The sequence below is a fragment of the Xenopus tropicalis genome, chromosome 8, assembly GCF_000004195.4.
Source record: "Xenopus tropicalis strain Nigerian chromosome 8, UCB_Xtro_10.0, whole genome shotgun sequence".
Taxonomy (NCBI): Eukaryota; Metazoa; Chordata; class Amphibia; order Anura; family Pipidae; genus Xenopus; species Xenopus tropicalis.
The window spans coordinates 66,701,164-66,728,783 of NC_030684.2; the positions used below are offsets into that span (position 1 = coordinate 66,701,164).

General features: G+C 38.4%; 1 long non-coding RNA gene across 1 annotated transcript; it reads right to left on the bottom strand.

Annotated features, from left to right (window-relative positions):
- Positions 1-13,342: 13,342 nt before the first annotated feature.
- On the bottom strand, positions 13,343-18,517 carry LOC105948148. The gene is made up of 3 exons (XR_001171535.3): positions 18,377-18,517; positions 18,197-18,302; positions 13,343-14,422 (listed from the first exon to the last, which is right to left on the bottom strand). It is a non-coding gene; the product is annotated as an uncharacterized LOC105948148 (long non-coding RNA).
- Between the last annotated feature and the right edge of the window lie 9,103 nt (positions 18,518-27,620).

A 27,620-nucleotide genomic window follows, 5' to 3' on the forward strand; every position in this document is an offset into this window, starting at 1 on the left:
TTAAACTAAAGCTAATGAAAATAAACCTACAGGATGATGTATTTGGTGGTATTTAAGGCAAAGCATTTTGTTTGTATTAAAATGTACTGTATCTTTTAAAGCACTGGTCTGGCATTTAGTCTGCTATTTGGTTGCCACATGGGTGACCCACCTGACCATTAAATGACAGACAGACAAGTAGGTTAGTCACTTCTAACTCCTCCTCTAACTCGGACAACGTGGGAAAACACATTATTGCCAGTGGGAGAACAGAAATCTTGCAATGAAACTTTGGGTGACTTTGGAAAGCCGAAGTGACTCATATGTTTTCCCTCTGGCGATTTACATTATCTCTGATGGGAAGGCATTTTATAGTCAGATAAAAAAGAAAAACAGAAAACAAAGGCAAATAGTATTAAAAAATTCCTGCCAATTGCACAATCCCTTATATTGCTTTAGTCTATTAGTTACTTTAACTTACATTCCATGACCACAATGTTCTACAAATACCTGTAAAGGCTTGGGAAATTAGAAAAAAATGTTATAGTTTGGTGTAAAATTTTGAAACCAGCACACAATTCTTATTTCCAAACTATTTGCCACATTATTTACATTTGCTTCCAGTGCAGTAAAATTTTAAATACCCATAAAAAATGTGTCTAACAGTACATTATATATTCTAATATGTGATACTGTATATAACAATGCATAATTAGTTCTTTATACTTGGCACTTGCTACCACTAATTCAGTTTTCTTTTAGTTTTTGCTAATGAGAAGTTTTTAAAAAATACTGGAAAAAAATCATGATTATTTGTTGTTGTTCTTGCAGGTTATGCTGATTTGTATGATTACTCAGTTCCCAAGTTGCCATTTTAAGCTGCAGGCTCATGTGTAACACATTGCTAATCAGCAGCAGGTAGCAGAGACAGGTCGGTTTCTACATTATTTACTGTTAGACCTACCAGGCAATGATTCATTAACAAAATACTGATAAACAACCAGCCTGAACGCACTTAATCTTCAAATAAGAGTGATTCACTAATCTCAGTGTCAACTACAGAATGAATCTCCTCAACTTATCCTACATTATTTTTCATTTTAGAATGTAATTTCCTAATTTATTAGGTAGTGCCACAAAGGGCTGATTCTCGGCCTACAACTAAATCAGACATTCCGCAGGCCATAGCGTGTTAGTGTGTCTGTACTCACGGGCACTGTCAGCCCGAAATGCATGAATATTACCCTAAGAGTATTCATACAATTAAATGTTGAAAGTACTGTTTCTGGATCTTATCATATACCTTGGGGCCAATAAACGAAGTGAAAATGATATACCTTTCCCTATAGAGCAGTATGCTGTTGAATTTATGAGAGAAGTCAAACACATTCTTGAAAATTGATACAAATATCTTTGATAAATTTGTCCTATCCTTAAAATCTTTCCTGAAAAAGTTAATTAACAGCAAAATAAATTAAACTTCTGGGTATTAATTTGAATTCCCTGTTCCATCTATAATTAATCTGACACTTGGCTAATGCCACATGAGGCTGGTTCTCAGCCTGGAGACAAACACAGGCCAAGACTCAGCCCGTAAGCTGTCATCACTCTTTCCCTGTGCCTGCACCCAGAGCCACCGAGTCAGCCCAGATGCAGACACAAAATGCATACTTCTGTGCTTTTGCGCTGAAATCTGCTTTGTGTGCCCGTACCCAGGCCTAAGCAATGACTCCGGGCATGGGCACAGGGAAAAACTGATGCCAGTTTAGGGGATGATGCTTGTCCTGCATTAATCTGCAGGATGAGAATCAGACCCATGTGGCATTAGTTTAAATTTCATGCATGTGCAGGCTGTGTCTTTACGAGGGTCTGATTGTTTAATAAAGATGGAGATACAAAAAGTGTAAAAATTTACCATTTCTGCTTCTTGTGGTGCTTGTTGGCTGGGCTCCCCTCCAAGTATGGTCAAAATATTTCAGCCAGCACAAGGCTTAGCCCCTACGTGTTTATTCAAAATGCAATGTTTCGGGGGCGTACCCCTTCATCAGGCATACAGACACACAGCAGTGCACAAGTATGTAATTTGTGTGACTAGTGCACAAAGAAATTATTATATATGACAAGTGACAATATCCAGCAGATTTACAACAAAGTGGAGCAGATTTCCCAGAACAATGATTAGGATATAAATCACAACTGGACTGTTTCTTCTGCAATTTAGGAATACTTATATTGGTGCAGTCAAAATTATTTTTTTCCACTGGGTTACTTTAACTTGTCTTTGGCTCCTGTGGCTCACATTTACTTAAATGAGAAACATGCAGAAGTGCAGAGCATTTTTGTGTATTACCTATTCAAGCTTACCTTTTGAGTCAAAAACCGTCATGGGAATTTTTTTAGAATCCTTTTGGATATAATGACTATGTACTACTATAAAGAAGGAGGCTTGTATTGTTGGAGGGCTTTGTCTACCTTTACATTACCATTACATGTACATTTTTTTTTTATAAAAAAAGTGATGGTACTATCTCCTGAATATATTGCATATGAGTGAAGTTGCATGTTACACTAGTGTGTGATGTGAAAGATTGTGAGGCCTTGGGTGTTTGGTGCTGGTGGTGATTGGTGTCCTACCCTCTACTGTATACTAAATATGATTTAGGCTTTTGTTTGTCTTAGGCTAACCAACCTAAACTCATAGTTCATATTGCAGAGTGCAGAAGTATGCACAGACCACTATATTCTTTGTGTTTTTTTTATTATAGGGTTAGCTATTCAGGATCAATGCTACAAAACATCAATAGCAATAGCTAACAGACTGAGTATATGGACCATGTCCCAATTGACTGAACATCCAGATAGCACATTAACTGGCTGCATAACAGTATTAGCCCCAAGTCCTTATTAACCACAAATGATTGCTCTACCCACAGCAGACTGGTTTAAACAGATGGATGTTAGAGGTGATGATGACCATGCCCTGTAGGATTGGGGGACTAAATGGTAAAATTATAATTAAGAGATTTCTGTGATATATCCTGTGGTTGAGTATTTCTTGTGCAGAGTGTGACTTTGCTTACTTAATATTGCATATTGTCTTACATTAGGGTTTATTATTGCTATTGCCTAAGCAGTAATGGCAGGTCCAAGGTCACAAGAAAAGAACAGGAATGGATGCAGGTTATTTTGCATTCAAATAAAGCCTGATCATTAGTCACTTCCAATAGATAAAACATAATCGGGGCTATCATAACACCCAACTGGGTCTGTGTATCTGGTTATCATCGGCTACACTTCTTAGCATTTCCCTTAGCCAGTGCAACCAAGTGGCCCACTGTGGCCAGACTTACAAAAACAATAATCACTGGCAACACACTTACATAAATTGAGAAAATGAGTAAAGGTAAAGTATTTGCTCGAGTGACCAAATTGTATGGATCCAATCTATAAGATCCCTTGTGTCATCTACAGATCAATTTGTTTGTACAGGTATGGGACCTGTTGTAGAACAGGAAATTAAGACATCATAGAAAATTTGCAAAAAAAATGCTTTGGTTTTTGCCAAGAAAAAATGAATATAATTTGCAATAGGTGAACTGAATGATAACCATTACCCTCCACTACAGGGATCACTTTTTGCTAAGTGTGCAAAGGGGCCTGACACTACACCGTATTAGTAGCCTTGGGACATTCAGTAAGTGCAAATATTAGGGTGGTGATCTATGACAGAAGACTAATGCAATAATAATGCAAAATATGTCATCTTGGGGGACAGCTAAGTTTAAATAAAATATAATATTAAATGAGTGAATTATCATTGATAACTTGATCTATGTTTTCTTTTTTCACTGGGAAATCTTACGTTAAAGCTTATAATGTTAAAATAAGTACAGACATCCAGGTAGAGTTTTCCAATGATTAAAAGTTTTAAGACTGCATATACTGCAGAAGGCAAATTCTCCTAATGCATTGTTTGTGTACAGGCTACTTTGCTCCTGCACCTTGCATTAAATTCCTGAGTGAAAGGGAAGAGATCATTGCCTTTAACTGATTTACAGCTAATCATTCACTTTAGTGCATATTTTGGGAAACTAGTTTGTTTGAGTTTCTTCCTGCTCTTCCCCACGCAATAAACCTTGACTACACAAAAACTAAACATTTGATAAGGCTTGGATGAAGGGATTTGTTTATATTTGTAAAAAGGGAATCGTTGAACCCTTAAAGAATTACATTAGTGAGTCAGAGATAGAAGACAAAGAACAAAGGATTTTATATACAGACATGTAATAACTGTCTTTAGGATATAACACCTTTAGTGATAAAGCAATTAACAAGTAATCACATATGGCTCATTACCCGTAGGTTTTTGAAAACATTAAAGTGGAGGAAACAGTAGCAGTATACAACACAAAGGTGGAGGATCTTGCTTTTAAGTGCATGTAATGTCATAAGAATTCTAGGGGGCACAGGCAGTGTCAGTATACCTTCTGCATTAATGCCAGCAGCCAACATCTTTGTTCTTAATGTACAGTTTAAGAAAAAACAAATACTTTGTATTAAGTATTTAAGATTAACATTTCAACATCTGAGTGTAATGGGTTTAGAAAAGAACATATAAGATGGTCAGTGGTAAGGAGGGTTTCAGCTGAGAAGGAAACATATAGAAGACTGCCATAATTATTTGTACTTCATCCTTGCATTCCGGATGTATCTCCATCTGTGACTATATATAAGCTAAAAGTGACAAAGGATTCTGAAGTGCTTGGTGCTAACCTATTGTAACAAGAACCCAATCTAGCTGCAAGCTGTTTTAATTATAAGAGGTTGTCTTTGGTTTTAAAGTTCTGACTTTTTTTGTCTCTATAAAATATCCCTCCAGTTTGTAAAAGTGATCGATTGCACATATGTACATTTCAGTATTACCAAAAATAAATTGTAATGGGAACTGTAGTTATAAAAAATGCACTAAACTCCAATGAATATTAAATTAACGTTTTTAATGTTTCACGTTTTTTAATTTAAGAATATATTTAATATTTATTTTGTGACTTCCAAATGTAAGATTTTTCATAATGTTAGTTTCTGACAGATTCATATTGAATTTCACCACATAAACCTTTTAATCCAAAACAGAGAGTGGTAGAATAACAGGAAGTGCGAGAAACATTAGTCAGTCAATCCCGCTACCCAGAAGTCTAAAACATTGTTTGTGCTGTAAAAACACCCCAGGAAGTAGCATAATACAGTTAAATAAGATTATACCCAACTAAGCCACTATAAGCACATGAAACAAAATGTGGTAAATTAAAAAAAGTTCAATTTTAAGTTAAAGTTTGAAAACAAAATTTCACAATGCATTTTATATGCTAGTGCTCCCCAGCTTTTTCATGTAGGTACTAATCTTAACATTTACCCTAAATGAATGTCACAATGGCATTTTGCTTCTGATACTGCCCGATGCCTGCCACTTGAGCATTTTTGGCCCAAATTTCAGTTGCATTGGCAAAGGAAATGCCAGGATTCATTAGCCTTAGACCAAGTATCTATATGGCAAAGGTGCTGTGGAGAGGTGGGTCTTCAGCCGCTTCCAGGTTGGTAGATGATATACCCCATGATATACCCATGGAGGTTACATATACAGGTATCGGACCCCTTATCCGGAAACCCGTTATCCAGAATGCTCCGAATTACGGAAAGCCTGTCTCCCATAGACTCCATTATAATCAAATAATTCAGAATTTTAAAACTGATTTCCTTTTTCTATGTAGAAATAAAACGGTACCTTGTAATTGATCCCAACTAAGATATAAATAATCCTTATTGGATGCAAAACAATCCTATTGGGTTTAATTAATGTTTTATTGATTTTTTAGTAGACTTAAGGTGTTGAGATCCAAATTACGGAAAGACCCCTTATCCACAATACCCTTGGTCCCGAGCATTCTGGATAATGGGTCCTATACCTGTACCTTAAAGGCATGATTTGTATTAAGTAAAAAACTGAATTGCCAGGGAGTATCACTCTAGTTCTACTTTTTTGCAGTTTTTGAATTATCTCCATTTTTGCTATGCGGCTCTCATGTCTGGATTTTTAACTGTGGGGAGAATTTACAAAAGTGGAGTAAACTGGAGTTAAAAGAACATCAAGTTCACTATTTTGTTAGTACAATGTTTTTGTAAACTTTGGCATGAAATTGTTATTCCAGAATATCACTATAATGAATTAGTAATAAAAACTTTTATTATTTTTATTTTGCTAATAATGTCAGCTAGGATGGAGTTAAACTAGCAAAATGGCTTTACTAACCTTTTGACAAAAAATAAACATTATTTGCCATATAGTGGTGTAATGAAAACATCTGTCCAGGCAGAGCTCACCTGCAGAATTGTGCCCCTTTTAAAGAGATACCGACACCAAAAATAAATATTTTTTTACATCTCTCTGCATGAGCTTTATAATTTTGCCATGAAAGTATTTGCCCAATGCTTTTACATTACCTATCTGATCCCCAATGATGCTCTATGTGGGGGCAACCATATTTGTACAAGACCTATAGGTAACTTTTAATGTACACTTATATTTGTAGAGTAATTATTTAGTGTCAGTATCACCTTAAGTGGTTAGTGCTATTTTAAGCCTTTCATGGTCAATTTAACCATGTCCTTAAGTTTAGAACTACAATGTAACATTCTAAGAGCAGTTTCGTGTAAGCTTTGTATAAGTATCCACGCAGCTAGTGTCAAACTTTTATTATGTTTTACCTTAAGTGGTCACCAGTAACTGAATTTCCCAGACAGGGAAAAGTCGCTCCAATAAAGGTCACGACTTTATCAAATTTTTACTGTGACAATTCAAAAAGGTAGTGATTTTGGACAGGAAAGGGAAGGGACCTTTGCCATTGACTACATGAACTCGGCAAGTTTAATCTGCCGAATTGCCGAATTCGGATTTTTAGCCATTTAGACACATAGTAAACCTCGGAAAAGTCGCAGTGTTTTTTCTCTGCGAAGTATTTGAATCAAGTTTAAAATTAAAAATCAATAGTTAGTAAATGAGCCCCTTAGTGATGCTAAAGATGGCATTTGTACATGATGTGGATCAGAAAATGAAGATTGGGTTGAGAATTGAAAAAATAAAGGTTAAGATAAAGTTTCTGTGTTTAACAGTTAGAAGGTCCTGCAAGTTAGGAATGTTAAACCCATTAAATGAAGATAAGAGAAAAGTAATACAAAGAAAAAATGTTATATAGATGCTGTTCTGAAAATATAACCAAGATGGAGCTTGGTAAGCTTTATTACAATTAAGAAATACGATACTCTGTAGTTTAAATGCAATAAGGAAGAAAGAAAGAAAATCAAAACACTGCACCACACACAGCTGTATTGATTTCTAGACTAGGACCAAATTAAAACTTAACCTTTAATTAACCATTAAAATATATAAAAAAGGGGTACGGCTCGGTGACACACTGAGGTGCCCACAATAGCACTCTGTGTCTGGCTTAAGGAGAGCAGATGGGAAGAAAGGTAAGTGTGGGGTTAAGTCTATCTGTGCTGGTTTGTATGACACACCATACCACTCACTAACATCATTCAGGACCACCACGCACCCGTTACCAAACCATACCCTCTTCCCCTCTCCCACACCATTAACACCTACGTCGCTTCAACACCTGCCTACCCAGCTAGGTTAAAATGAGTGCACTTATAATTTGGTCCTTACAAATCGATACAAACGAGCTGTGGGTGGTGCAGTGTTTTGATTTACTTTCTTCCTTAATTGCATTTATGTTTTTGATCATGCACACCCTCATGTACTTATTTTATGTTCAAGTGTTGGTGCCCCATATTTATCTGTAATTTGTAAACTGTAGTTTATTCCTGTTCATCATTTAACAGTAGGAGTTTGGTCATTGTGGGCCCGGAATGGCAATTTGCCATTCAGGCAAATGCCCGATGGTCTTTTTTTACCTATCATTAAAGTGGGCTGCTCCATCATAAGTGTCAGAACCAGGGGGAGGGCCAAGGGTGCCATGGCCCCCAAAAAATTAGGACCCATGGACAGGAGCTGACTGATTCTAATCTCATTCTCACTGCTGATCCAGTCAATAAAAAAAGCAGTCCAGGGAATGCTATTTACATTTAAAACTGGTTAACTGTATCTTATCTAGTAGAATGGGGAGTTCCTTTCACAAACTGCTGATCCTTCGGTGCGATTGGTTAGTTTGCAGAGCATTGAAATTTGAACCTCTGCACTTCCTGTCCAAAAGCACACACAGCATTGTGTGAGAGGAGCTCTCCATTCTACTAGATACAATAAGCTATAAAGGAAAAAAAAGTACATAGGAAATGGTGGATGGCTAGAAATGTTAAAGAAGAAAACAGACATTGCATTAAAATGGGTAGAATATGGATTGGAATGAATGATGGACAACAAAGAGAAATAGAAAGGGGCAAGGGGAGCAAGAGGATAATTGCTGAGACGAAAGGAAGAAATGAATGGCACAGAATGCACAAAAAAGAAAAGATTACCACAAAAGGAGAGATTAAAATCAGTATACTACCGGTAGTAGAGAAGAGATCAAAATGGGATGGAACATCTAGAAAACATAAAATGGGAGTTACAAAGGAAACTACAGGAAACTAACCTATGGCTGCTGGCAATTCAAATCACTAGTGACAAAGACAGTGGGCTTAGGTACCCTGTGCATTCCCTGCTCCCTATCCCGAGAAGTAAGGTATCTGTAGCCAAAGTGTTGCTACTGGAGGGAGAACCCCCCAAGGTGGTAAATTTAAACTGACAGCACTCAAAGTGCTTCTTAAAATCGAAACTGCAGTGAAAAGGAAAGGGATGCCAAACTAGATCCATGCATCCAACTGGAAGAAGACTGCTTTCCCTGGACTACTTAAGTCCCAGGCACCTTTGGTTCCAGGGCTAAGGCAGTAGGTCCCCGTTGGGTAAAGACCACAAGGATCATCATGTCTAATTGGGCTATGCTTATAGGCCCTAAATTAGATTGAAGACTATGAACTCGCATCATCTTGATCAACTCGAATTCCTGTTAGGAACCAAGTCAAACTGCACCATTAACATCACTCACATGTAATGGCACCATTTCTCAAGCTAAAGTTGTGGACAGATGTATATGCTAAATTAGCCAACCCAAAAGATGGGTTGATATTATGGGGCTGATTCACTTAAGGTCGTTAACGCTTAACGCACAGTTTTATGCGTTAAAAAATGCTCTATAATAAATACCAATTCATCAAAGTAATTTCACCTGCGTTACTAGCTGTATCGCATGTGCAAAAATCCTGATTATCGCAACGCGTTATTTCAATCACATTGAGGTAATTATTGAATAGAAATAATACTTACAAACATATTTGAAGCGTTAAAAGCATAAAATGTGGCGATAATTACTGTGAAACTTAACGCCTCCCAGGAGTAGGTGTTACTAAACAAAATTGCAGCTGGTGATTCTCTGTGGTGACAAGATGGAGTTTGCAGTTGGATTTTTTTCAGTATGTGATCGCCCTAGAGTGATGCATCCTCCACTTTTCAGGGATATGGTAATTTTCAGAACGGTAATTTTCAGAAAGTAGCGGTTCCATGAGTAAAAAGCGTGCGCTAATATCGACTGCTACGAAATAAAGCATAAATATATTGCATGGTTTAAAATATTGCTTAAAAATGCTTCATCGCCAGATAAATAACGACAATAACATCGCTTCTTAATTCAGACAAGTGGCCTTTTAGTGAATCGATCGTTAATTCTCAAAATAGTGATAATATTTTTAACGCATGCTATAAATAGAACTCGTTTTCTCGGCCTTTAGTGAATCGGCCCCTATTTATATTATGGCAGACACCTCTCTTAGTTTTTCTAATTGTTGGATATGCAAGCACTTTTCTTCCACTGCCTGTAGCATGCCTTACATATTGGAACCTCTCTAATTCCTCTTGGTGCAGCAGGCACCAGTTAAAAAAGTGCCACCCCTGATGAATTAGGTAAATTAGGTGTGTTCATATGGCATCTGTGTTAATCTTTCATCCTTTTCTCAAAAAAAAAAAAATGAAAAACCAATTGTTCTGCTGCCATGCCTATTTTCATAGGCTTCAATACTCAGAGACATAACAATTACCTTTTTCTTCTCTTGTGTTTGTGGAAAAAGAGCCTACAGGTTTAAGGTATATGTATCAGGGCAACAGATCAAAAACTTTCTCATGTCCCTGCAAACCTCTTAGTTAGATGGGATTCCAGCAAAGATAGCACTAAAGCTCTGTTTGGTATCCCATGGTTCAATAGATGTTGTATTAATAAAGCTTTCAGCCTTATGTCAGATGTATTACTATTGCTTGACAACATCACTGATGAATATGATGAATAATACATTTAAGATATTTAGCTATGCTATAAGCACTGCTTGTGTTAGATTAGCTCACAACTGGTCAAGGAGTTATGAATTGTAGTCAAGACAGCACGTTGTAACTGCATTGGGGACACATACACTCCAGTGTAGAAGGGACAGTTGACAAACACTTAGCAAAAGTTAAGCAAATGACAGGGAGTTGTTTCACAAACCACACTGAACAGTTTTCATTTTGTTGGTTAGACCCATCAACATGGTTCAAAGGTATTAGTGAATGGTTCAGTAGAATCTTTTTTTGCTGCCACTCCCTTCTAAGTTCATTCTTTTTATCTACAAAATAATAAATCTTAAAGGGTTTTGTTTATTACAGAAATGTTACCCTGTGTTTCACATTAAGTATCACTCACAGTATGTTACATATATTTTTGTGGGGTTTTTTTTTTTACATTTTAATCCAAATTTGTCTCAAAGCCACCTTTGTGAATTCCCTCCATTAGCTGGTTACTAGGGTTAATTAGTCTAAGCACAGACAGAAATTTTGCCATCCAATGGAAGATGAATAATAGAGGGTCAGAAAAAAGAAGCAATCAACAGATCAAGCTCCGGGTACTGCTCCAGTTTCTGTGTGATGTCTGGAATCGTGACCAAGAGCTATTTACTTTGTTAACAGAAATCACTGCCAATAATAGTGCAAAATACAATTGTATCCTTGTTTGTTACTGGGAAGTTTGGGAGCATTTTAGTTACTGTAGTTCTCTAATCCCTTGCACATAATCTCCTATAACTTCTAGAACTTGAGGTTCCATTCACCCCATCACTGCAAAATAAGATAACAGTGTAGCCACAGCATGACAGCTAACACTTGGATGAGCAAGGATTCTTCAAAAGTACAAACTGTGAAGCACACTGCTAGGTGCACTGCCCTTCAGGTGCTACTGCTACTCAGATTGTCTTAAGACCGGTCCCAAGACAAGGTGAGCCACAGCCCAGTGAGCTTGCAATTTATACCTAAACCACTACATACATGTGACCTATGTTCACTTACTATAACAACTTACCAAGTCACTGTCCAGCTGTTGCCTAATTTACAACTATTAACTATTTAAAAAACAGCTCTGTTAAAATTTAACCCCATAAATGTTACTCCCCAGCAACTGTCCCATGTTACCTAAATTGGGCCTTCTGTTCGCATGTGTGCCTGCATATGGGCCAAAGCAATGCTTCCAGGTGCAGGCACAACTTTCAGATTTTTATCCGCAGGCCGAGAATCTGCTCCATCTGAATCAGACCCTACACTGGCACCAGCCTGTTACCTTTCCTGCACCAGGAAACATTGTCTCTGTCTGGGTGCAGGCAGACGCAATGAATATTAGCAAAAAAACACAAGACTTTGCATTTCCCGCAGCCAGGTGGAGACAGTGCTCCCAAGTGCAGACAAGGTAGAAAGCTGGTGCCAGCGTGGGGCTGATTGTCGGCCAGCAGTTTCCTTCAGGCTGAGAATTAGCATCGTGTGGCACAACACAAAATCCTCCTACCTGTGCCTGTACCCGAAAGCATTGAATATGCTCAGATGCAGGCACATGTAGCCAATATCCCCATGAAAATGCAAGTCTTGCACTTTTTGGCAGATATCGACTACATTTTGCTGCATCTGAGCTTATTCAATGCTTTCGGGTACAGGCACAGGTAGGAGGATTTTATGGTATTCTCTGCAAGCATTTTCAGGCTTGCCGAAAATACACAACGTATTGCATTAGCTTTAGAATATGCTGGTATTTTATGTGTATATTAGAGGATATAACAGTTATTTGTGCAGCCCTTCTAGTACATGTCCCTGAATTTTCAAGTAATCTGGCATACACTTCCCTGTCTTACCAAGGTGCCTGTAAAATGCTAAACTTGTGGTAAAAAACCTTTTTAAAAACAGAACCAACACAAATCCTTCAGTTAATGCATCAAAACATGTTTGAAACTCCTTAAAGAGAGAGAGAAGTATAGTCCAGCTTTATTGCTTGGTTCCAGTGATGCATTTAGCCCCAAGGGAATTTGGTTGCATTTATATTGCAATGTGTCTGCACTTTATACTAGTGTGAATGCATGTTTCTACAAAAAGAAAATACTGGAATGATGGCATCTTTTGTTGAAAAAAATGTTTGTCTTCATTTACTGGAACACAAGGAAAACTAATTAAAAAGAGTTAAAGGCTTCATTTCCAGGTTTAGCAATAATATGTGCCAACGGATAAAACAGGAATGTTTGGGTTTGTATCCGTACTTTCTGTTTGTCCTCCTATTACAATAGTTGATGACTCAGCATTAAACTACTAAAGAACAAAAAAATAAACAAGAAAAAGTCCCAGGGATCTTAATTACTAAAATCAAGAAATTCCAAGAAATGCAACCACCTTTTGCAACAGCAGAGACCTGCTGACCAGGTATTAAGCTGACCAGGTATGATGAAATGCAGAGATCGGAGCTGAAATCAGACTGAATATCAGTTGTGATGCATATCTTACAGAAAATACTTTAAGCTACCAATGTTTCTCAAAATGAAACAGATCTAAAGCCAGATTCTATTCCATCAACCAGATTAATATAAAACCCACCTAATGAAAAAAACAGCACAAACTATAAGCAACTTCCAACAGCTTAGTGAATAGTGATAGCTCTATATATTCACAGGCATCTGCATTCAAAGTATTGTATTCAGCTTCATTACAAGGCTAGATAACCTGTATTTCAGGAGTTTGTTGCCAACATGTGTCAGCTAGCAATTTCACTTCACCCTCCTCCCCCCTAAAAAAACTTTTGCAATATTTGCTCTTTTACAGCAAGAACACTTGTTCTCTCTGAAATTATTTTGCTTACAGTAAATGATGAGTGTATTATTTAAATGTTGGTAAACTGTAATTCTAATCTCCATGTATACAAGTATAGCATGACTGCCAAACCTGAGGATCTTATTTATGAAAAGGCTTAGTTTATAGTTTAAAGGGAGGTATGATTCATTTAATAATAAGACATGTTATTTTTGTAATGTTCCTGCTTGGTCACCTTTATAACAAATACATAGTATTGATGTTTATTACTCCCCAGTGCACCACATTGTATAGGACAAAAATATATTTATCTTACATGCTAATTTTTATAAGAAAAATACAGCTGGCATGTTAAAGAAGATTTTTCATATGAAATTCTCTACTTTTACAATTCTAGTGAAGTTAACATTTGATATGATAGCAGTAGAGATGAGGATATAACAATAGAAAATAGAAATACTTATTAACAATAAAATTCTAACTTTAAGATTAATCTGTGGTCCCCAGAGTCAGGGATTCCACCATTTAGATAGCATTTACAATTTTAGTCTGAACTGAAGCATAACCGAGAAACAAACATTTAAAAACACAATATAAAAAATAAGACATGGCTTTTTGTCTTAAAATATCACTACATTATACTACAATGTAATGTTAAATTGTATTGTATTGCCTTTCTTTATATGATGCTCTCAATGGCAATAGTTCCCACATTCAGGCAATATTATAGCATCGCTGTTTTTTGTAAAGAAATAAAAGGAAAAAGCCTTAAAATGGATGTGGTAGTATACTTGGGAGTCGGTATTCATGTGGAATATGGAAACATCTTAATTCATTATGAGTGGTACAGATGCACTTGTTAAAGAGTTAAATGTATGTAATGACCAAACATAACTATTTCATTTGCACGGGAATGATTAAAAATCAAAAGTAATTGTCCCAGTCTTGTCTGCCCACACGTTGAGTGCTGCTACTGCTGAGCATACAACTTAAAACAAATGCATAGAACAAATGGGGGTTTGCTCAAAGTAGAGAAACACATACAGATGAATTAACACAGGTAATAAATTTAATAAATGTGTCCGTTCATTAAAAAACTTTGGTGATGTCTGTTCATATTTTCTCTCAACCTCGACTCCATCAGTCACTCAGTATGAAATCAAGTCTTTCCTTTACTCTCTCCCTCTTTTTTCACTTCTCTAAATGAACGCCTGTATTCCATAATATGTCATTTGCGCCATGATGTTCACTCTGTAAAAATGTTGATAAAGAAAATAAAAATGATTGAAAAGAAATAGATTCAAATACCCGATGTGTTTACCCTAGGATGCAGCTGGTTAACTAAGAATAGTTTAATTCTCTTTTATAATCTAAGTAGCACAATAATTGAAAGCAATGACTCCCACCAGATCAATACTTGTTCCATTACTACAAAGAACGTTTCTTTGTGATTTAATGTGTATAGAGGGCCATATTTGTGGGGGCCCAGGCAACTCACCAAAAGTATTTTTAATATTTCCCACCTATTTGAAAACCATACATATCAACAGGCCCTAAACAAATATGGAAGCACTGCTGCACTTATATATGTATATACTGTAACTTGTAGGTACAACAGCTTCCCCACCACATTTTGAATCCTAAACCTAATTCACTCACTTTATACTGTCCTTCCTCAGTTATTCACTTCTGCCTCATCTCTTTACCAGTTTCCTTGCTTTTCCTTCCCTTATCTCCCCACTTCTCTTTCTCCTTCCACTCTTTGTATCTCTCATATGTTGACCAACTTGGTAATACAAATCAATATTTAATTTTCAGCTGAATTTCAAAGGAACACATACGTATTGCTTCTTATAAAAATTTCCCAACATTTATCTAGTTCAAAAGAATGTGATGTTAGAACAGAACTGTTAACAAAAGACAATGTAACATTTCAACACTGAAAGAATGTGTTGCATTTTACATTCCTTAGTTTGAATCTCTTCTAACAAAGGCACTGATAAGGAAAAGAGATGAGCAAACTGCTTAGGTTGAGTTTCGCCAAAACATTTTTTTTGGCAGCTTAAATTCTAAGATTCTGTTGATAAACTTTCAAAAGCCTATTTCTCATTATTTAAAAAGAAAGCCTGTCTCTGAGTTTCCTTAGGTGAAACCTTTTAAGCTATTTGTTTCCTGGTCAAAACAGGCAATTATAATTGCAATTACATAGCCGGTAAATTTGTCATTCTGGCCATGGCCCGAGCTAGTGATTTACCTGGTGGGCCAGTCAAATATTAGCCGGGTGTAAACCTAGCTGTGAAGGTGGATCTCTCTGGCGTGAGGGAACTGTGGACTAAAACAGGAGCCAATGGCAATTGTATTAACCCTAGCTGTTCCACAGAAAACTTTACTAACTTATGTTGCAACTGTGGAGTTTACCCAGTAAGAAAGTGTTCTATATGTGTGTTCATGTTCATTCGTCTTAAACTGCATTTGCTGTGGATTCTTTTTGTACTATTATATCTCAGTAAGGATAACTGTGTAAGTAGAGGCTCTGGTCTACTGTTACTTAACAAGGGAGCCATCTCACACATTACCTTGAATATAGATATATTACCAACAGGGTGACAAATGTCTTACCAGACAGTGGACTTACTTGCTGCATTTAGCTGCTTAAAGTTATTCAATTATTTTAAGACTCCTTGTTTTAGCTGCTACATGCATTTCTGCAATATGAGTAAATCCAGAGCAGTGCTGTAGGGAATATCCCAGCATTAAGCATTGGACAGATGTACACAAGTTTGTACTACCACACTGACCCTTGATAGGATTAAAGCAAGTTCACCTTCTGACAAGGCCAAAAGCTGCATAAATATACTCTTACTGCTTATTAGAAAAAGGTTGTGTGATTTAATCATCCATGTTGCCCTGTTCAACCATTAATTCTCAAACAACTGAAGACTGCAGCCAAAAAGAGAAAAACAGGCTTATTTTATAATCTTCTTCTACATCCAACACTCTCCCCCTTTCACCAATAACATAGGCTTCTTTACTGCAGTATATTCCTTGTAATTCCTTATATCATCATGTGTAAATGCAACCAACATACCCTTCAGCTACAAAGAACCAAGGGTCACAGATGTCAAATGTGAAAAAAGGAGGAGGGATGTGGGTAAACAATCTTAATGGGGCCCATTTACATGATTTGTATGTTTCAGTTAATGTTTGAGTGCAAAGTAAACTATTTAAGCCTGATGTTAAAATTGGTCATTTATATTTAACTATTACAAACACTGTTATTAGAATTTATATTGTGCATTTGTGTTAAACCCGTATCAGGGAGTGCAAAGTTTTCAAGCCTTTCAAAGTATCATATTTTGTAAATGTTGACTTATTTATAGATACTAATAATAATTAATTGGCTATTGACTGTTAGCTGAAAACTATAAAAGTCAAACAACTTAGAGGTGGCATATTGCTATTGCTACAATGTAGTTACAGTATTTTAAAAAAAAAAATAAATAAAGCTATATCTGTTTAAAAATTATTTTATAACAACATCATAATTAAAAGTCTCTAGTGCAATCTAAAATCCTGTATAGTAGTGATACCTAACTAGTAACTTGCTAAGTGTTGCTAACTTGGTGTAAAGAGGCGGGACAGAGGCATAATTTAACTAGTGTGCGATTGGGTTAGATTATGTTGGGACTAAATATTTACAGTAGGTGGCCAGTTTTACATCATTTCATTGTCATCATTCAAAGCATCCTAAAGTAAAACTATGTATACATGCATCTTTGTGTGTGAATTTTGCAGACATGCCCACAGCACAGTTAGCAGCATAGGGCAGGTTGAGTATGGCACACACAGGCAGCATAGGGCAGGCAGAGTATGGCACACACAGGCACCATAGGGCAGGCAGAGTATGGCACACACAGGCAGCATAGGGCAGGCAGAGTACGACACACACAGGCAGCATAGGGCAGGCAGCGTATGGCACACACATAGGCCATACTCTGCCTGCCCTATGTTGCCTGTGTGTGCCATACTCTGCCTGCCCTATGCTGCCTGTACGTGCCATACTCTGCCTGCCCTGAGCTGTCTGTGGAAGGTGAACCTGGCAGGGGTTTGTTCTGGGAGTTTGTCAGCAGTTGGCTATAGCCATTAAATGGTCCCTAAGGTGTGTAAGTATGAGCTGGGGGTTGCTGTGCTATAAACAGGGGAGAAGGAGGCGTATAAATTTAGTGGTATGTCTTAATATGACATAATATAATTCTTTCACATATGAATGAAAGTTGATATCCCCACAGTGAGTTTGGGTTTATGCTGCGCTACCACAATTAATGTGGCATCGTCTTAAATGCGCTTGTGATAACATGGGCGTGGTTTGAAGTGGGTGTGGTTTAAAAAGGGGAGTGGTCAAAACTGGCTTCTATTAGCGGCCCTCTATTATGTATACTAGAGAAATTCCAGCCCTCGGCACCACAGAAGTTGGACAGTACTGTGGTAAATAATAAAGTTATACCTTTAGCAAAAGTACAAAGGAAATTGGGACAACACCACAGGGATGCTTGGAATTACCACCAAGTACATCATTATATACAATCGATTTCAACTCAAAATTGGAATAGAGTCTATAGACCAAGACCATTAACAATTCGTGAAAGATTACTAAATTCTCCTGACCCTATAGAGAAAACTATATCAACTCTATACAAAACATTTAATAAATAATACTGAAACACTTAAGAAATCTTGCAGTATAGAATAGGAAAAAGCAGCGGTAAGAGAAATGAATTACAAACTGCCCACTAGATGGCACTACACACCAGGGAAGTTGAGATTATATCCCAATAGTTCAGACACCTGCTGGAGATGTGGTTCTGAAACAGGTACACATTTCCATATTTAGTACTCTTGTCCTCAGATAAAAATCTATTGGTCTAAGATTTTACAAGACATTTCAAATATCACAGAAATTCCAATTAAAGAATCTGAAGTATCACTTATCCCAGGGAAAAATAGTATATTATCTGATATACTTACCCTTCAACTCTTATTTGCAGCCAAAACTCTCATCCCATGACACTGGAAGTCTACTCAGGCTCCAACATATTCTGAATGAATTCACCTGGTAGAGGAAATTAGAAAACTACTAGAGGAAATAACACATATGATGCATAATGACTGCTCAAACTACTGGAAAATCTGGGAACCATGGCTCACCTTCATTAATGACACGTCTTACTGGAGATTCAATGCTTCTGGGTGCAGGCACATCTAGAAGTGTAGGGGTGACTTGTAAGTCTGCACTTATACGCAGACTGACCCCATGTGCCCTTGCTCTAAAGTTTAATTAGTTGCCACTGGTTCCTGCCAGGAGTAAATAGAAGAAATTATGAACGTTGTCATTAAACCAAAGCAGAACACAAAAGCACTTAATAATAAAATAACACAAATACAGTTGAAATGGTTTGTTCATCTGCATACTAGTGTGTTATAGATGAACCCATTCTAACATCATTATTCACATTGTATGGTTTTTGAATTATTAGCCTTCCTATGCTGCCAATTTCCAGTCTGCAACTAAAAATGCTGTCCAGTTGCTAGGGTCAATTACTCCTAAACTGAATGGAGATCTCCTTCTCTACCCTCTTTTGTTAACATTTGAAACCTACATTATTGTATGACTAAGGAACCTGTCTTTCTGTAACTGCTGGGCCCCTTGTTCTGGTTTAGGTGCAGTTTCTGTTTGATAAGATATACTCATTTATAGTGATGGGCGAAATAATTTCTCTGCAAATGTCATTCCGTGAATTTTATGGCAAAATGGGACAGATTGGCTCATTACTAACCACCACTGCTGTAGAGCCAACATGGGGCATGACCTGAAATCATTTTTTTTCATTGTTTCTGCATGTGAGCAAATGTTAGGACTAACCCCTAGTTAAGTAGAAGTATACGTAAACTATTTCAAAATATTCGAAGTATAAAGTCTTTAGAAAGTATTATAACAAACCATCCTTAGAGAGTGACAGTTAATAAGCCCCTACTTATAGTCTTCCAAATAATATTGCAATATCCAAAAACTATGTGTATTTTATAGCAATGACCTAAGCATCCATGCACAAAACTGTAATAATGACTAAACCCATCCATAGTAAATTATGATAATTAAAGTAAAATAGTTATAGTAACAAACCAACCCTAGTTAATATATCAATACATTAAAAAACATCCAAAATGAGCTGTAACCAAGACACAAAAGAATGACAACCAACAAAAACTCTTAACATAAAAAGCACTGCATAAATAACTGCCAGTACTGGAATAATACCAAGCCTAAATAGTGTTAACTAAAAACTGACCATTTGTAAAGTACTATACCCTGTTTAAACCAACAACCAAACATAAAATAGTGACAAGTTAATAAATGTCACTTTAGTCAACACTAACAGTTCTGGAATGGCTGTAATTTTTTTTTTGCACTTTTCCCACTACCCGAGTCATTGTGCAAATAGCAGCACAATGAGCGGCGGTCAGTTTTTAGTTTAGGCGGGTGGGGGAGGCATGTAGGAATCCCAGCTCTAAATGATGCACAAGGTACAGATGGGGGAGACACAGTATGCATCAGGCCCTGTCCTTAACAACTACACTGAATCCTTCTGGTGCTGCTCTTTACACCCCTGGGTGCAAGTGCTTCCTAGATGGGCTATAAAGGGCACACATATTGCACTTGTGCCCAGGGATTAATTAATTGATGCCTACAGTAATACAGTGCTTCCAAATACTGAACAGATGGGACCTTGATCACATATTTAGTTATTATATCAGTTCATTTTATAAGCAGGTGTGAGGAAATGTTTGGTTGTAACATCCCTAACTTCTCTAAAGCAAAACCAGTGCCCACAGGTGCTTGTCACATAGTTTCACAAAGTACAACAAACATGGCAATCTTTTTTGCAGTTTGCTTCCCTTCCCACCAATGGTAAATTACCTTTAATAACAGTATTGTTTTAGAGAATTAAGAAAATATTGACAACCCATAGTTCAAGAAAAGGAATTTATTGCTTTGGCAATGGTACATAGAGCATGTTGTTGCATGAGGAAAATCATGATAACAGAGTAATCCAAAAAACAGCTAAACATTTCCATTAGCCATCAATTAAGATATTTATATTCTAATAACAACCAAAATTAAAATGTGCCAAAAAGTTATAAGTAGTGTGTCTGGCAAAAGCTGTAATCTATTATAAGGGCTGCTCATTGAATTTACAGAAATGCTTGTGTCTGCTGAGAATGCCCCAAACAGCATTTGACAAGAGAATGTTTAATCACTTGTAGAATGAAATAATTTATGCACATTGGCCCCCTTCAGTGAGTTGAGAGAAAGTATTGCAGTACCAATTTCACCAGTTTATGCTGGGGAGACTATTTTGTTCTTTAATTCTGGGAATCTTTGTACCATTTTATATTAAAAATTATTATATCATTATATGGTTTTGCTTACTTGCTTAATATAATTGCTTAAATATTTTATATGCCTTGCACAAAAGGTCAAAAGGAAAATAAGCTCATTAAACAAGCCTTCAAAGACAATTTACTTGCTCTTATTATATTTATGATACTCTTTGAAAGCCTCCACCTGACTATGTTTTGCGGTGAAAATAAAAGACACAAATCAAGTCCCAGTTGTTCCTGTTAACACTGAATTTCTGCCTTCGCCCATTTTTTATTAATTCAGTTTAAATTAAAAAGAAACATATTCAATTGCTTTATTGCATAACTGCATAGACTGAACACTGTATTTTGTGAAGATAGCTCCTTGTTAAAGGCCCATATTAAAACTTAACAAAGAAATACTTGAGATTCTAGACCAGCCCTTTAGCAGTGCAGCCTGTAAATCTACTTGAGTTTAGAGATAAACTTACAATATACAGGATATATATAGTGATGGGCGAAATGTTTCGCCAGGCATGGATTCGCGGCGAATTTCCGTGTTTTGCCATTGGCGGATTGTTTCGCGAAACGGATGAAAAAATTTGCCGCGGAAAAATTCGCCGCACGTCCAAAAATTGTCGCCGGTGTCAAAAAAGACATCGCGGGCGTCAAAAGAATAGCCGCGCGACGAAATAATAGCTGCGGGCGACGAAACAATAGCCGCGCAACAAAATAATAGCCGCGGGCGGCAAAACAATAGGCCCGCACCGAATAATAGCCGCGGGCGTCGAAACAATGGCCGCGCGACAAAATAATAGCCGCGGATGACGAAACAATAGCCGCGGGCGACGAAACAATAGCCGCACGACGAAATAATAGCCGCGGGCGACGAAACAATTGCAGCGGGCGACAAAATAATAGCCGCGGATGACAATTTTTTTTTTCGCACAACATTTTCGCCGTTTCGCTAATTTTTCGCCTTTTCGCGGATCTTTTGAAAGATTCGCGAATTTTTGGGCGAAGCGAAACGGAACAGATTCACTCATCACTAGATATATACAATATGGAAGTCATTATATAATGCTGATAAGTAATTAATTAATATTCTTATTACATGGCAGCTCAGAAACCGCAATCAGAATATAATAACCAACCCTGTAGCATCAGCTTGTATGACAGACGAACCCCATTTTCTGCTTGATGATTTGCGATAAAAAGCCTCTAAGCTTTTTTATCAACAGCTGCCCAGAGCTGACACTCCTAACAAAATTCAATATAAAGACCCCCTTTGCACAACTTTGAAGGCCTAAATCATCACTGTTATAGAGATTTGGCCTGATTGTGGCCTGGCAGATGACACAATACATGGGCCTGCCTGATATCTGGCACCACACAGGACTGGGTTGGCAGCTTTTATTAGCCTGCATATGGCTACCTATAGGTGGTGATGATGACCTGTGGAAAACTCAAAAACAAAAGTAATGAGAAGTATAAGCAAAAGTAATGACATAAGAGTTAAACAGTGTAAGCTCTTAAATCCAATGATATGTAAAGAGAACTATTGGGTTTTTTTCTTTCTAAGCGCAAATATTTTGGCCTGCTTAAATTTGCCTAGTATACAGCTATAGGACCTGCTATCCAGAATACTTAAAACATTAAATAAACCCAGTAGGAATGTTTTGCTTCCAATAAGGATTTAATAATATCTTTATGTTTAAATACAATGCACTTTTTATTGTTTCAGAGAAAAGCTAATAATTTCTAAAAATATGAGGGAGAGACTAGAAAAATGACTAGGCAAAGGTAGGGATTAGTGAAATAAATGCTGGCAATGTATACCTTTCTAAAACATTACTTGTGAAGTATCCACTTTTGGCTGGTTGGTAGTGATGCATGTATCCATTTTAGGGGATTAGTGCTTTTGCAGCCTGGAGCATGTGAAGAAGAAATGCAAAAAAAAATGAATTGGCGAAAATTATAATAAACTGTTAGTAAACGGGCCCCTTAGAGTGGTGGAGATGATTGGGTGGGATATGATATTTGCTTGTAAGTTTGTCTTACATGCCCATATGGCTTTTATCAGTGGAATGTCAGGTAAGGAGAGGGAAATGTGGGATTCTAGGGTTTTTATTGAGCCATATGAAGCTTGACAGTATTGTTTTCAGTTTCATCAAGAAAACCTTAGGTATAGCTATTAGGATGCACTGAAGAAGTATTTAGGGAAACATTTTTTCCACCTGGATTCTGTCTGTCTAAGACAAGCAGAGATTTTTCCATTTGTTAAGTATCAGGATTGTCATCAGTAAAGGCTCTAGGTTGTCTTTACGTAGTGTGAATAGGTATTACTGTAATGCAGTACTGTCCAACTTCTGTTGTACTGAGGGACGGAATTTTTCTGGCCTATGTGTTGGAAGGCTGATAATGGAAGCCCCTTTTGACCATGCCCCTTTTTAAAACCACACCTGTATTATCACAAGAGCTTTTAAGACCATACCAACACTAATGGTGGTAGCACAGCAAAAACCCAAATGGTTGGTGCTCACTGCAGGGATATCACTCTTCATTCGTATTTAAGAATTATATTATGTCATATTAAGACATACCATTAAATCCATATGCCTTCTCTTCCCCTGTTGATAGCACAGCAACCCCCAGCATATAATTACACACATTAGGTACCATATAATGAATATTTCCAAATTCTAACAAACTCCCAGAACAAATCCCTCCCAGTTTCACCTCCCACTGGCAGCATAGGGCGGGCAGAGTATGGCGCACACAGGCAGTACTCTGCCTGCCCTATGCTGCCTGTGCTTTTTTTATACTCTGCCTGCACTATGCTGCCTGTGTGTGCCATACTCTGCACAGGTAAGGAGAGGGAAATGTGGGATTCTAGGGTTTTTATTGAGCCATATGAAGCTTGACAGTATTGTTTTCAGTTTCATCAAGAAAACCTTAGGTATAGCTATTAGGATGCACTGAAGAAGTATTTAGGGAAACATTTTTTCCACCTGGATTCTGTCTGTCTAAGACAAGCAGAGTTTTTTCCATTTGTTAAGTAGCGGGATTGTCATCAGTAAAGGCTCTAGGTTGTCTTTACGTAGTGTGAATAGGTATTACTGTAATGCAGTACTGTCCAACTTCTGTTGTACTGAGGGACGGAATTTTTCTGGCCTACGTGGTAGAGGGCCAATAATGGAAGCCCATACCAAAACTAATGGTGGTAGCACAGCAAAAACCCAAGTGGTTGGTTCTCACTGCAGGGATTTCACTCTTCATTCGTATTTAAGAATTATATTATGTCATATTACCATTAAATCCATATGCCTTCTCTTCCCCTGTTGATAGCACAGCAAACCCCAGCATAAAATTACACACCTTAGGTACCATATAATGAATATTTCCAAATGCTAACAAACTCCCAGAACAAATCCCTCCCAGTTTCACCTCCCACTGGCAGCATAGGGCAGGCAGAGTATGGCACACACAGGCAGTACTCTGCCTGCCCTATGCTGCCTGTGTTTTTTTATACTCTGCTTGCCCTATGCTGCCTGTGTGTGCCATACTCTGCCTGTCCTATGCTGTCAGTGTGTGCCATACTGTTCCTACCCTATGCTGCCTGTGTGTGCTATACTCTGCCTGCCCTATGCTGCCAGTACGTGCCATACTCTCCCTGTCCTATGCTGCTAGTGTGTGCCATGCTCTCCCTGCCCTATGCTGCCTGTGTGTGCCATGCTCTCCCTGCCCTATGCTCAGTGCCCGATTTGTGATCCAGGCTCCCTGAGGCCACCACCGTTGGTCGCTCCCCCCTCCCCCTGTGCGCATGCATGAACCACACACCCCCTGCGTGGCAGCGAGTGCGCATGCGCATACATTTAAATGGGGAGAGGTCCCCATTGCTCCATATGGGAGCAAAATTTTAAAATGTAGTTGCGGCAGGGCGGCATGCCGCCGCTAAACTTCTGCCACCCTAGGCCTGGGCCTTTGTGGCCTCTCCACAAATCAGGGCCTGCCTATGCTGCCTGTGTGTGTCATAATCTGCCTCTCCTATACTGCCTGTGTGCCATACTCTGCCTGCCCTATGCTGCATGTGTGTGCCATACTCTGCCTGCCCTATGCTGCCTGTGTGTGCCATACTCTGCCTGCCCTATGCTGCCTGTGTGTGCCATACTCTGCCTGCCCTATGCTGCCTGTGTGTGCCATACTCTGCCTGTCCTATGCTGCCTGTGTGTGCCATACACACAGGCAGCATAGGATAGGGAGTACATACAGACACAATGCTGGCACTGCTCCTACAGACTGTCTGAGGTGTGAACAGGAGAACAATGTGGGGGGCTTCCAGTCTGAGCCTGAGGTGTGAACAATGCAGGGGGTTAACAATACAGGGATTAAAAGGTGTGAACAGTACAGGGGATTACATGTTTAAACAATACAGGGGTTTACAGCCTGAATCTAAGGTGTGAGCAATGCAGGGGGCCAGTTAATTTTACGGCGAAGCGAAGCAGGACAGATTCACTTATCATTAGTCCTTGGGTTTGGAGTCCAGGGCACATGGGTCCTGAAGTCAGGGAAAATTGGTGTTGAGATCTAAAATGCAGGGTGGACAAATTTGAAGGCCATAAAGAGAGACTGTGGTGGGAAAACCAGTCAGGGCCTGACCTGGTTATCACTATGATGCCTGTAAAACATCACATCAGCCTCTCATGTCAGCTCAATTAAATATATGAGGAGAAGCGCATGCTTCTGTTGGCCTGCTTGGTGACTGTTAATTGCTGCTGTCAGATGCATTCCTGCCCTCCATCTGTAGCTAAAACCAGCTCTGTGCAGGAGGGGGCGCAAGGGAGATTGGGTTAAGGGAGAGAGAGTGGGAAGAAGTGATGAGTAAAAAGAGATCCTTCTGCACAGAATCCTTCAGTATACAAATTGGCCAATGAGGGAAGTACTTCTGGTTATACAGCGCATTGAATGTGCTACTTGTGGCTCCCCGATTGGCCAATTTGTGTACTGAAGTGCTTCTTGCAATTACCTTCTAAGCTGGCTGCCTGAAAGCCCAACAATCCTGGGGATTTATAGGGCCTCATTTGCCAGATGGAGGGCTCCCTACAGGGACAAATTGGTATGGGGCATCAGCTCTAAATGGGGTCAATTCCCGACGCTTGGAGATGGACGGTAACCTTATTGTAGGATCCTACAAAATCTGATCTCCACAATTATAATGTAATGATGGTTTTTATAAAGTTGGATCTTTTCTTTTGTTCATGCATCTTCATCTGACAATGTCAGTGTATTTCAATAAGGGCCATGACACACAGGGAGATTAATCATCGGTGGGATGGCATATGCAGCGCTGCGATTTGCCAAAGTCGCCGAACTTTCCTCTCAAGGCAACTTCGGCAAATCACAGCGCCGCGTATGCCATCCCACCGGCAATTTACATTCTAGCTGGTGGGATGGCATTGCGGGGAGATTGGTCTCCTTCAACAACGGAGATTTGTCGCAACGTGACTAATCTCCCTGTGTGTCACGGCCCTAAGAAATGCTCTTTCCTACACCATCATTTTTATCTTGTTGGATGCAGACGCAGCATTCACATCTGAAAAGCATGTTGCGTCGAAAGCCATCATCAGATTTCTCTATCAGTCCTATTATATTTTGACTCATGCGACTACATCCAACTTGTCGGATGCGTTCTGTTGATCCGACACCATATAACGGTAACAGAATAAAACAAAGATTTGCAGGTCGTGCTTATTCTCTACACAAATCCTAGCAAATACCCAGAGAAAACACTGGTACAATTCATTGAAATGCTGGCATTCTTTGACTATATGTGGGTACAGATGTTACAAGAGTCTACACTACAGGCATGAGGTGAGATCAGTAGCACTCCCACTAGCATGGATATTTGAATGACTAGTGCCCTCTGCTGTTCAACTTTGTACATTACAGAGGAGGGATTATACAATAAATACAGCAGTATCTGGATATAAGAATCAGCAAATACATTGGTAAATTTGTGTAAACAGATTATAAAACATATACTTATAACCAACTTATAACCAATAGAAACAGTATATACAGACTGTATGCTGCAACTTTCATTAAAATATCACCTGCCTTACGTTAATTAGTTACTTAGTTAAGTTAGTTAAGGCACACATAGGCCCTTACCGACCTATATATACACTCACATACATAAACTGTACAGTTTATACCAAAATCAATTGTAAGCTTCAGTACCTACCTGCCCGCAAGCACATAGCAACATGCACTATGTTACTTCCACGCATGTCTTCATATCAACAACTATTTTGATGCACTACGTGTGTCCATTCTGATGCAACATGCCACTGTTGATGACATTTTTGCCACTATTTAAGGACGCTTTCCTATTTCTTCTGCACTTGGTTGTCTTTGAGTTCTCTCAACTTCCTTACGCTTTTTTCTAACTGAATTCTCCATTTTTGACCCAGCCTGTTTCTCGTTCCTGCTTGTCTGCGGCCTGATTCTGACTCTGCCTGTTTACTGTGCTGAACCACTGCTGCCTGTCCTGACCTGGATCCATCTGACTACAAGCTTCCTCAAACCTAATTTAGTCTCTCTGGTTTCTCTCCACTTTATTGGCTCCCCGTCTCCATTTCAGGTGTGCCCAATGCTAGTGTGAGGCGCTTGAGGGTCTCTTTCTACAAACATCACTGCTGCAGTTCTGACATCAATCCTGATTCTTAAAGGCATTAACAGAATCTGTCATCACGACCTCACTGCCCTCACCGTGCAGAGTTATCATGTCCCCTCGCAAGCACCATTTTTCCGGAGGAAACAACCCCAACCTCAACAGTCTTACCTTAAAGTTTAAATCTCCCCATTACCAGTTTAATTACACATTTCTGCACTCTCTCCAGCTCATTAATATCCTTCTTAAGGACTGGAGCCTAAAATTTCACTGCATACTCAAGGTGAGGCCTTACCAGGGACCTATAAAGAGGCAAAAATATGTTCTCATCCCTTGAGTCAATGCCCTTTTATATAT